Genomic DNA, 10,956 nt, shown 5'->3' on the forward strand with positions numbered 1-10,956 from the left:
GTAAGAAAATTGTTTGTGCCCGTAGAGCAGGGCATGGCCCAATTATCTATGTTGAATGATTTATGTGAATGTTTATGACTTTTTGTGTAATGTTTGTATGATTGTGAATGAACAGCGAAGGCCAAGAACAACAAAGGCTGAGAACTGCAAAGGTCGAGAACGGCGAAGGCCGATAATGGCAAAGGTCGGGACCTTCTAAGGGTACTGTACTCACCCACTCGGTAAAAACCTTGAACCCAGTGCCTGGTAAAGCACCTGGGATGGCATAGGCCGCTATATGTTTAATCTGCTATCTGTTTAAGTTGTATGTTATTGGATTGGATTGTGATATGCTATGTGTTGAGTTTTCTTGCTGGGCCTCGGCTCAGGGGTGCTTTATGGTACAGGTAAGGGCAAGGGAAAGGTCAACCAACCATGAGTTGGAGAGCGTGGATCGATGTGTACATGTTCGGCCTACCTGGCTGCCACGACCGGGGTTATTTTGAGGAATTTACTGTAAATGGTTGGTTTTGTCACTTAGGCCGAATGTATTGTAACTTTTGAATTGTAATACATTTTTTAAACAATATTTTGGAATCCCAATGTATAACTTTTATGATTTTAATGAATGTCCAAATCTTTTCTAACTAACATTCGTCAAATGAGTCTTTATATTGATTTAATCACACTTTTTAACCTAAAACCTCGATTAGCGAGTTAATGACACATTTACAAATCATATGGTAATGACTCTAAGGTAGTAGGGCATTACAATAACAGTATCAAATTACCATCCCATAGTAAAAAATGAACAAACAAAACATTTGCATGCAATAATAACACTAATAGGCATATTTATCATACTCACATAACAATCACAAGGGTCATGCCCTAACAACATATATCATGCTCCTTATTCTAGCATGTAGATAAGACATGTAATTCAAATAATAATTTAGCAAGTATTTAACACATTACCCATTGAACCGTGAGTCGAGCTTGTCTTTAGCAGCAAGCGTACATGTTCAGTCGATCTTCAGGAACCATAAAGCCTTGACAGCTTTGATACTAAGTTGTAACGTCCTACTAATCTAGGATTGTTACACCGTGTGTTTAAAATAGTGCTTAACTCATTAAGTGAGTCTTTTGGACTCAAAAGTGTAATTAAAGTAAAATAAAGGTTTAAGTATCAAAGTTTTTGTCAAAAGAATTAAACTTTTCATTAAAACTTAAAACATTTACAATGGATCCCAAAAAGAGTATAAACAAAACATAGTTACATTCAATGTTCTCAAAATTGTCGACCTAAGCGAAAAAAATGGAATTTTTAACCCAAGTCCCTCAGATCACCTAACTCTAACGGCTGAGCAAGCTGAATATGTACGTGCCACTCTAGAGCCCTCCAACTCATGGCTGGTCCACTTACCCTATGCTCATACCTGAACCATAGAGCACCCGTGAGCCAAGACCCATCAAGAAAACTCAACAAGGCATAATAATCATCATATTAATCATAAACAACAACAAGCATGCTTTATAAGTTATAATCATATTCATTTCAAATTCATAGACAATTTATATGGCCTAAGCTGAGCAAGGCGCATCACTGGGGCACCAAGCTTTTGGCCTCTGTCGGGAAAGTGTGTACAACACTCTCATAGTGGCCCTACCATCACGGCCTACATTCCGCATGATTATCACTGAATACAACCCATGTCGATCAAACTCAAATAAATATAATGCAATTAGATGCAACAAACACAAATATAAAACAAGGGTACATAACCCTAGCTAAACGTCCAGGTGTACGGTCATAACCATTCACATGTCAATATTGGGGCCAATGCCCTACTCTATGTGCATATGTCAGTTTTCTTACCTCGAGTCACGTGATGAAAGCAAAACGACCTCGAGTGCAATCCTTTCCCCGAGCCCCCAGAAACGCTAGTTACAACATTCGTTAAACTCTCATTAGGAACTAAATCCAATTATGGGCTCCAAAATTAAACCCTAGCTATCAGGACCTCCAATTCCATTCAACAGGGTCATGGAATCGTCCCCTGAGCCCCCAAGTGGGCCCCAAAATCGAATCCTAGAACTCCCGAGCCAAACCTACAAAAATCAGCAAATTGCATTTTCAAGGCACCTGGCGAGGTCGCGCCCTCAGAAAGTTTGGGCTTTCTGGGGCCCTAGTGCTGCCACGCCCTACCCTAGGGCGATTGCACTATTGCACAATTCGGGGGCTTCTTGGACATTAACGTTGTTGTGCTAGGTCCATGGAAATGCCAATCGCAGCTCATAATTCCATTTTCCCCTAATTGCGATTTCCAACCCCCAGATCAGACCCATAACTCGATTCCCAACCAAGTTTTACACAGAATTCAAGCCTAAAACAGATACTCAACTATCATACAAAATGTAATCCCAACCCAACCTCAATTACACATCAAATTACCCAAATTTTCAAACTTAGGGTACTAAACCCAAATTTTACCTCAATCTGAAAAATCAATCCCAAAACATGGATTCTGGTAAGAAATCAAGTTGTAAAGATAGTTCAAAGCTAGTTTCTAACATCAACACACACAAACAATTAGCCTGGGAACCTCAAAAAGTAAAAATTCAACAAAGCCCCAAAATTTCAAGAATTCTATGAACCAAAATGAAGAACATCAAAGAGAAACTTACCTCTGAGATAAAATTCAAAATTCCCTATGCCAATATCAATTCCTAGCAGCTGCTAACCTCCTCCTTGAAGCTCAAATCCTTCCAAAATCCCAAGAATTGGCCTCTAACTTTGCTAAGTGTGTGTGTTTGGTAAGTTGAAGAAAGAACAAACAAGAGAAGGAAGGAGAGAACTAACATGTTATTGGCTAACTCCAAAGGTTGCCGATCTTTTCTCTAATTGTATGGTCAAATGACCATTTTGCTAATACCTCTACTTAGTCTCTTAATTAACATCAATGACATTTCGGTCATTTGCCTAAAAATCTAATTGCACCCCAAATCTACAATTTATCAATTAGTCCCTCAAACACAATTCCTCCACCTTTACATTTTTTTCCCCAATAATCTTGAAATATAAAAATTCCCAAAATACTCCTAGGCTCGACCCAAGACATGTATTTGTCTCGTTATGACTTTTCTGCTAAAATCGCTCGAAATAATCCACTCATGCCTAAAATTACACATATCCACATAATAATGTAGTCTCAAGGCACATAATACATGATAGTTACAATTATATCATCAACAACTCAAAATTACGAAAATGCATTTTTTTTAACAAAAGCGAGTCTTTAAACACATTTAATACACATAATCATGCATACTCAATTATATAATAATATAATCCTCATAAATGCCCCTCGTGCTCTCCCGACACACTAATCAAGATATTAAATCTTATTAGAAGTTTTGGGACACTACAACTTAGCTATTATATGTTTTATGATTGAGCTTTGGGGTTGTGACTCACATAACTCTTCTTATAGGGCATTAGTTCATGAGTACTCTGTGTTGTAGGTAAGGGCAAAAGTATAGTTGATGAGGCGATGAGTTGGAGCAGGCTTGGTCAGATGTGTGCATGTCGTGAATGGTTGACTTTAGGGTCTAGGGGTATTATTGTTTTAAATGTCTTTAAACTTTGGTTTTATGTTGAGTCTTAAACCATGTATTTTCACTTATGTTATGCATATAAAATATGATTTATTTTTAATGCCAAGATCTCGAGTTGCATATTTTGTAAAATATGTTTAATTCATGTTTGTTTTTAAAAGAGTTTCATAAAAGTTTTTGTTTTATAAATTAAATCCTTGTATATATTAATTTACTAAATATTTAGTAAATTAATTGAGTTTAAGTGAGGCTGTTACATTTTAACAACGCAAAAAATTTAGGGGCACAATTTGCAACTTATAATAGTTTAAGGAAAAAAATCATATTTATTCTTTTTAGGGTAAATAACATTTTGGACATTGTGTTATGAAAAAGTTACCGATCAGATATCTATTTTGTTAAATAGCAATTCAAACCCTGCATTTTGTAAAATCGAACAAAATAGTAACTTGAGCTTAATTTAGTCAAGCAATTATTTAATATGATCACAATACCCTCACATTTTTTAATTAATGAATTAATAAAATAATTAAAATAAATTGTATAATTTATAAAAAAAATAACTAAAACAATTTATTAACTAATTTAAAACAGAAAAGTAAATTAAAAACTAATTAAATAAAATTTACAAACCAAATTATAACAAAACATAGATTTAGAAACCCTAAATCTAATTGAATTGAACCCCTTAATCTAAAATGTATCTTTAAAAAAAATAAAAATTAAACTTTTTTTCTTCCGGTTTCTTATTCTTCTTTCTATTCTTTCTCTTATTCAAACTCAAAATAAAATTCACAATAAAAAAAATAAATAAACCAAAAAAATATAAATTTATCATCACAAATTTCGTAATCAAAATTACTCTTCAAAATCATAATTTAGATTTATAATCACATTAAAAAAAGAAATCAAACCCAAATTTCAACTTTACATTTCAAAATCAAAACTCAAACCTTCGCTTTTTTCTTCTTGTTTCTCAAATCGAACATAAAACTAGATCTATGGAAGAAAAAAAACCATATATACACTATGAATTTTTTTTTTTTTACAAGATTGGACTATAGAAGAAAGAAAAAAAAAACATTAGCACTCAGCATCAGCATAGAGCTTGTCACTATCGCACTTAGTAACTCGGAGATTGTCCCTATCGCACTCAACAACTCGTCCTCGACCCAAATTCACCGTCGATGTTCACTGTCGTCGCCCCGAGGCCATTGTCGACCACCATGCCTGAAGGTTGAAGTTGTTGCCTCGTGCTCAGATCCACCCAAATATGTTTGCCCCCATGCCCAGATCTAGCGACAACAAGGTCATGGCTTAAACGATATGAATATTTGTCTCCTTGGCTGGGGTTGGGCTAATGACAGCAAGGTCTGGTGATCTCCTTTCTTAGGGTCGGCTGGGTTACTACCGAAGAGAATAACGAGATGAAGAAAGAGAGGCACGAGAGAGAGAGAGAGAGGAGAAAGAAATAAATATTTTTTTTATTAATATTTGTAAAACTTTAAATTAATTACAATTATATTTTTATTTAGTTTTTATTTTAAAATCTATTAATATATAATTTTAATTATTAAATGATGAAATCTATTGGCATTTTGGTTGTATTAAAAAAAATAAATGACCAAAATTGATCTTAGCGATTATTTTGTTCTATTTTACAAAATGTAGGGCCCAAATTACTGTTTAACAAAACAGAAGGTATGATCGGTAACTTTTACATAATATAGAATCCAAACTAATATTTAATCTTCGTTTTATAATATCCAAATTACTCTTAATTATAAATAATTAAACAAATAAATATATTTCATTAAAAATTAAAGCATAAATTGATAATTAAATAAAAATAAAATAACTTAAATTTTAAATAAATTAATTAAATAATTGTATTTATAATTAAAACACAACTACTATATTTCAACCCATATTGTTCTTCAAAGCCTCAAATCCAGAAAAAAAAAATAGCAATTTTTTTGTGAAATATTACCATAAATTTGAATTTGTTATTTCTCTTTATGGTTGTTCTTCACAGTTCAAACCAAATGAAAAAAAAAATCCAAACTAATAAGAAAAAGTCAAAATCTACAAAGTTAGATCACTCTCATCTCTATTTCTTTCAATTGAACAAGTACAAATATTCTTCTTGTTCATAGTCTCAAACAATGAATGAAAATTATATACAAAATTCAAATAAACAAATCAAAATGCATAATATCCATATTAAAATTTTAAATACAAAATCATATATATCCCGAAATATCAAACCTGAAACTACCCGAAATATCCAAAGCTAAACTTGTGCCGAACTTATCCTTGTAGACTCAATGGATTTTAAAAGGTGCTCTTTATTTTTTATATGGCTTGAAGCATTATTTCTTTTTCAGTTTATTTTCCCTACTATTTTTTTATTGATTTTATAATTATAGGTACCATAAAATAATTATTCCCAATAGAAGGTATTAAAGTTACATTAGGTCAAAACATAGGATACTAAATACATATATTCCTATTAAAAAAATCAAAAGAAATTAGGATAAATTTGTCCTTTTAAAAAAATTATTGACCAAATTTGTGTTTAAGGTATTGTGTTTTAATGATGTTATATAGAAGACGATAATTATTCATAATAGAGGATATAAAATGTTATATATATATATATATATGCTAGGTAGAAGCAACATGAAATGTTAGTTTGCTTAGTTTTAAAGTTATAAACATTGTCTATAATTTTAATAAAAATTAGTTCACTGTTTTAAAAATATATATATATATATATATAATAAAATGAATTATAAATCTATAGTATATATAAATATTTATATTAATAATATCTACATATATGACATATAAACACAATGTTGACATAAATATATATTTACACGGCTACATGACATATATATTGTTGACCGCATTTTTGGCCAACGACGTGTAAATGTCAAAACGACAAAAACCTTCAAGAGAAATAAACGACACAGACGATTTTTATAGTGGTTCAGCCCCAATGTGTTGGTAATAGCCTAATCCATTAGAGTTGTGATTATAGATCTACACTCAAGATCAGATGAACCTGAGTCAACTGAGTTTCTTCAGTGCAGATTACAATAATACAATAATTCTCTCAAGATACAAGTACTCTCTCTCTAGAAAATTAGAATTCGAAAAAATCCTTTTTATGATGCCATAAGCCTTGTATTTATAGGCTCAGGATCGTACAGATGATGTCCCCCATAATCGAGATATTTTGTTATTCTCACTATATTTAATTTACAATAATATTCAAAATATAACGATGCACTATATTTATGGGGTAATTTGAGAGATTCCCGCGCAAGCCAAGACCGATTCTTGTTGAAGCTGTTTCTGGGATCTCTTGCGTAGCCCTACTCTGTCTAATCGATCCATATCACATTCAGGCTGGTCGGAAAAACCGTCACTGGGCGGACACGCACCTGACTGGGCAGACACGCACCTGACTGGGCAGACATGCACTTGGCTGGGCAGACATGCACTTGACTGGTCGGCCAAGGTCATGCCTGGGCAGACAAACATGTGACTGGTCGGCCAAGGTCATGCTTGGGCAGACAAACATGTGACTGGTCGGCCAAGGTCATGCTTGGGCAGGCAAACACGTGACTGGTCGGACAAGGTCATGCCTGGTCGGTCATGACACTTGACTGGCCAGTCAAAATTCTTCACTGGTCTACCGGGTCACTCCTAAGCCAGATCACCCAACCATTCCTTGCCATTTGTCATTTCTATGGCCACGTCATCTCTTTCAGTGCTCGACCAGGCAGTCCCGAAAATGAGTCCCAAGCAGTGGCCCCAGGCATCCAAGCCCAGCTTGATGCTCTGACAGCAGCAGTTCAGGATCTGTCGAAACGACCCTCTACGATCGATCCAGTAAACCACAGGAGTGGCAGCCCGTTCTGTGCTCGAATTAGAGCATCCCAGCCACCAGTAAAGTATAAAGCACCGGTACTGCCAGTATATATAAAAAAGGCAGACCCAATAAGGCATGTTGGGAAGTTTGAAGACCAGATGGAGCTGCTCGGAGTAAGTGATGACTACCGCTGTAGAGTGTTCCCTACTACATTGTCTGACACTGCCCAGGAATGGTATTGGAAGTTTAAGCCAAACTCCGTCACTTCTTGGGAAAGTTTTAGAAAGGAGTTTTTCAGGCAGTTTAGTGCTGCTCGGACCCCTCCAGTTTATTCCAATCACTTGGCGGATATTAAACAAGGGAAGGACGAGTCTCTCAAGAACTACATACAAAGGTTCATGAGAGAAGCTAACCGAGCTACTGCGGTTGGAGATGAGGGGAAGATGGTGGAAATTTCTTCCAGCATAATCTATCGGAGTCCTTTGTGGGACAACATTCATCGCAACCCAATTTCAACGTTACAACAGTTTCTTGACCGGGCGGATAAATATATGAAATTGGACGACACGATTGAGAAAGGTCTAAAGAATCCGGGCGGATCGACTGATCTCCCCAAGAACAGAGAAAATGGTCAAAATAACAGAAAGAAACGTGGGAATAACGGGTCTGATCGCCATGATAAAAAGAAAGCTAAGTCAAATCCGAACGATAAGCCAACCAAGTATGAGCCCCGATTCACAAACTACACAACTCTTTCAGCAAGCCGGGCAGAAATCTATCTCTCTAGTCATCAGGAAGTTCCCTATAAGAAACCCCCACCAATGAGGAAAGAGACATCCAAGACAGATATGAACAAGTTCTGTCGCTTCCATGGAGACTATGGTCACGACACAAATGAATGCAATCATCTCAAGGATGAGATAGAGTTTCTCCTCCGTTCGGGGAAGTTAAGGAAGTACCGGGCAGAGACACCCCAAGGAGAAGGAGGCAGCATCAATCCTGGTTTCAAACGACAAAGATCTCCACCCTTGCAGCCCGGACCAGTGGACTTTACCTTAGACACTATATGTGGAGGTCCACACTTGGCTGAGGAAAGCAACGAAGCAAGGGAGAAGCATGCTGAGCGGGAGTGCTAGGATCAGGAGCCACTGGAGCGGCGAGCGTCGATGAATATATTATTTCTAAATACCGCTTTCAGAGGGGTAGTTTAATTTCAAGTTGTTTAACTTGTTATTTAAATTTGGATTATGAGCTGGTTATTTGCTGACCAGCCATCTATTTTTGAACAATTTTGTTGTTTAAGACTCGTTATTAGACACGTTTTGTCCTTTTTAATTTACGAGTAATAAAAGAGATCACGTGCAGCGTGGTCGATTCTTGCTACAAATGTGCATGTGTGTCAATTATCCGAACAATGTCCAACTGGTCGGTAAAATCGGGCAGTGTTCAACTGGTCGATACATTCAAGCAGTGTTCAACTGCTCGAATATTTTCCATATATTCTATGTGTTTCACGAGTGATAAACTGCTCGAACAGATTCGGTCAAGTAGCAAGTGACTAAGGATCTCTCAACCCTCAATCACTTGGGGGGCACATAGGGTATATCGGTATATAATTTAACATAGGCAATAAGAGCACGAGTTAAGATATCTGTTTTTAGGCTGACTTGTAAATTTTCGAAGTCCAAAAAGGCCATTAAGCTAACTTGTTTGACAAAGCTTAAGTAACTTGGAATTTTTTAAAATTTTAAGTTAGAAGTAGATATTTGTGTGACAATAAACATTATGCTCATAAAATGTTAGAGCAATAAGAGTGTGAGAAAGCATACTTAGTATGGACTTATGAAATGTCTAGAATTTCTAAGTTAGAAAACTAAGTACTCATGCGAAAATATAAGACATACATCAGAGTGAATTTGTTATTCACAAAAAACTTATAATGTTTTAAGTCTAAAAAGACTTAGAATTTTTCAAGTTAGCCAAGAAAAGTAAAGTATAAATGCCAACAGCTCGGCCATACGAGCAAGAGTACATAACAAAATACAAAACAAAAGTCTACTAGAGAGCTGGTCGGATGACAACTTGTCTGGTTAGATGGAGGCCTCTCTGGTCGGATGAGAGATCACTGGTCGGTTCTGGCAGGTTGATCAACCCCTTCCTCAGCATTAGTTGCTCCTTCCGGTCGGAATGACAGCATGGGGGAAACAGATGTAGTGCCGGCAGGATTAGCTGCTTCCTCGGCAACCTTTGCCTCACATTTCGCATGCTCCTCTGCCTTGACCTCCTCTGTGAGAAAGTCGAGGTTGAGAGGCTTGTTCCGCTTCCACACCTGGTAAAAGCAGTTGAAGCAGATATCCTCATAGCGAGCAAGATCAGCTTCTTTCTCTTGCTTTAGCTCCTCGGTCTCACGAGTCAATTCCTCGTTCTCGTGAGTCAGTTTCTCCAGCCGATCAGTAAACGACTTGTTGGTTTGGGTTAGTTTGTCATTCCCATCAGCCAACCCCCTAAGAGACTCATCTCGCTCAGCCACAGTCTTCTCTGACCACTCCAACTTGGATTTAAGATCCTTTTCTGAAGAAGTCAGAGTATCCACCTTAGCTACTAGTTGATCATTTAAGACCTTGATCAACTCCTTGTAGTCTACTTGTTGGTGCTGAGCATGACTGATGGTGATGAGCGTCTGCATGAAAAACAAGAGGTTACTGCAAGTATAAATATAAATAACAAACTGTCTTGTGATAGAATACTTACATTTGCCAATTGAGTAAGCCCTCTTTGTAAGACGACATCAACACTAAGTCAAGGAAAGGATTCAAAGCTTTGAATCATTGAAGCGTCATGAAGAGTCTGATCAACCACTTCCTTCCCAATAGTACCAGCAGTGCGAAGTGCCTCACTCAAGCCAGTCAGGCGAGTGGGGGTTAGGCTCGCAGAGGGAGGAAGCAAGGAAGGGGTCAGCTACAGGATTGCAATCGACCCCTCGGGTTGTCTCCCTTGGCTGGGCGGAGTGGTCCTTGGAACTTTGCTCGGAGGGGTGGAGCCACTTCCTTTCCCAGATTTCCTCTTTGGGGCAGGAGGGGCGTTGAAATGCCTAAACATCTCTGAATCTGCAAAAGAGAAAGCACAAGATTTGTTAGTAAAAAAAAAAGAAAATAAAGCAATATGCGGATAAGTACATTACTACTACTAGACAGTTCTATAAATCCCATATAACCAAGTTATCAAACATCTTATTCTGACAATTAGACCTGAGTTGAGGATTTGGTCGAGGAAGTCGTCCTCGTCGTCGGATGATGAGCTCAAGTCCCTCTCAAGTTGGATGGCCTTCCCCTTCCCAGGCTGTGTGGGAATGGTAGGTCTGCACTGGTCCTCTGGCTGGGGCTCCCTAATGATGAGATCACCTGGTCTGCGGGAGTAAGGAGATGCTCCAGGAGAGAACTAATCGGTCACTACCTCAGTGTCGGCATTGGACTGAT

The sequence above is a fragment of the Humulus lupulus genome, chromosome 9 (genome assembly GCF_963169125.1).
Source record: "Humulus lupulus chromosome 9, drHumLupu1.1, whole genome shotgun sequence".
In the NCBI taxonomy this organism is placed as follows: domain Eukaryota; kingdom Viridiplantae; phylum Streptophyta; class Magnoliopsida; order Rosales; family Cannabaceae; genus Humulus; species Humulus lupulus.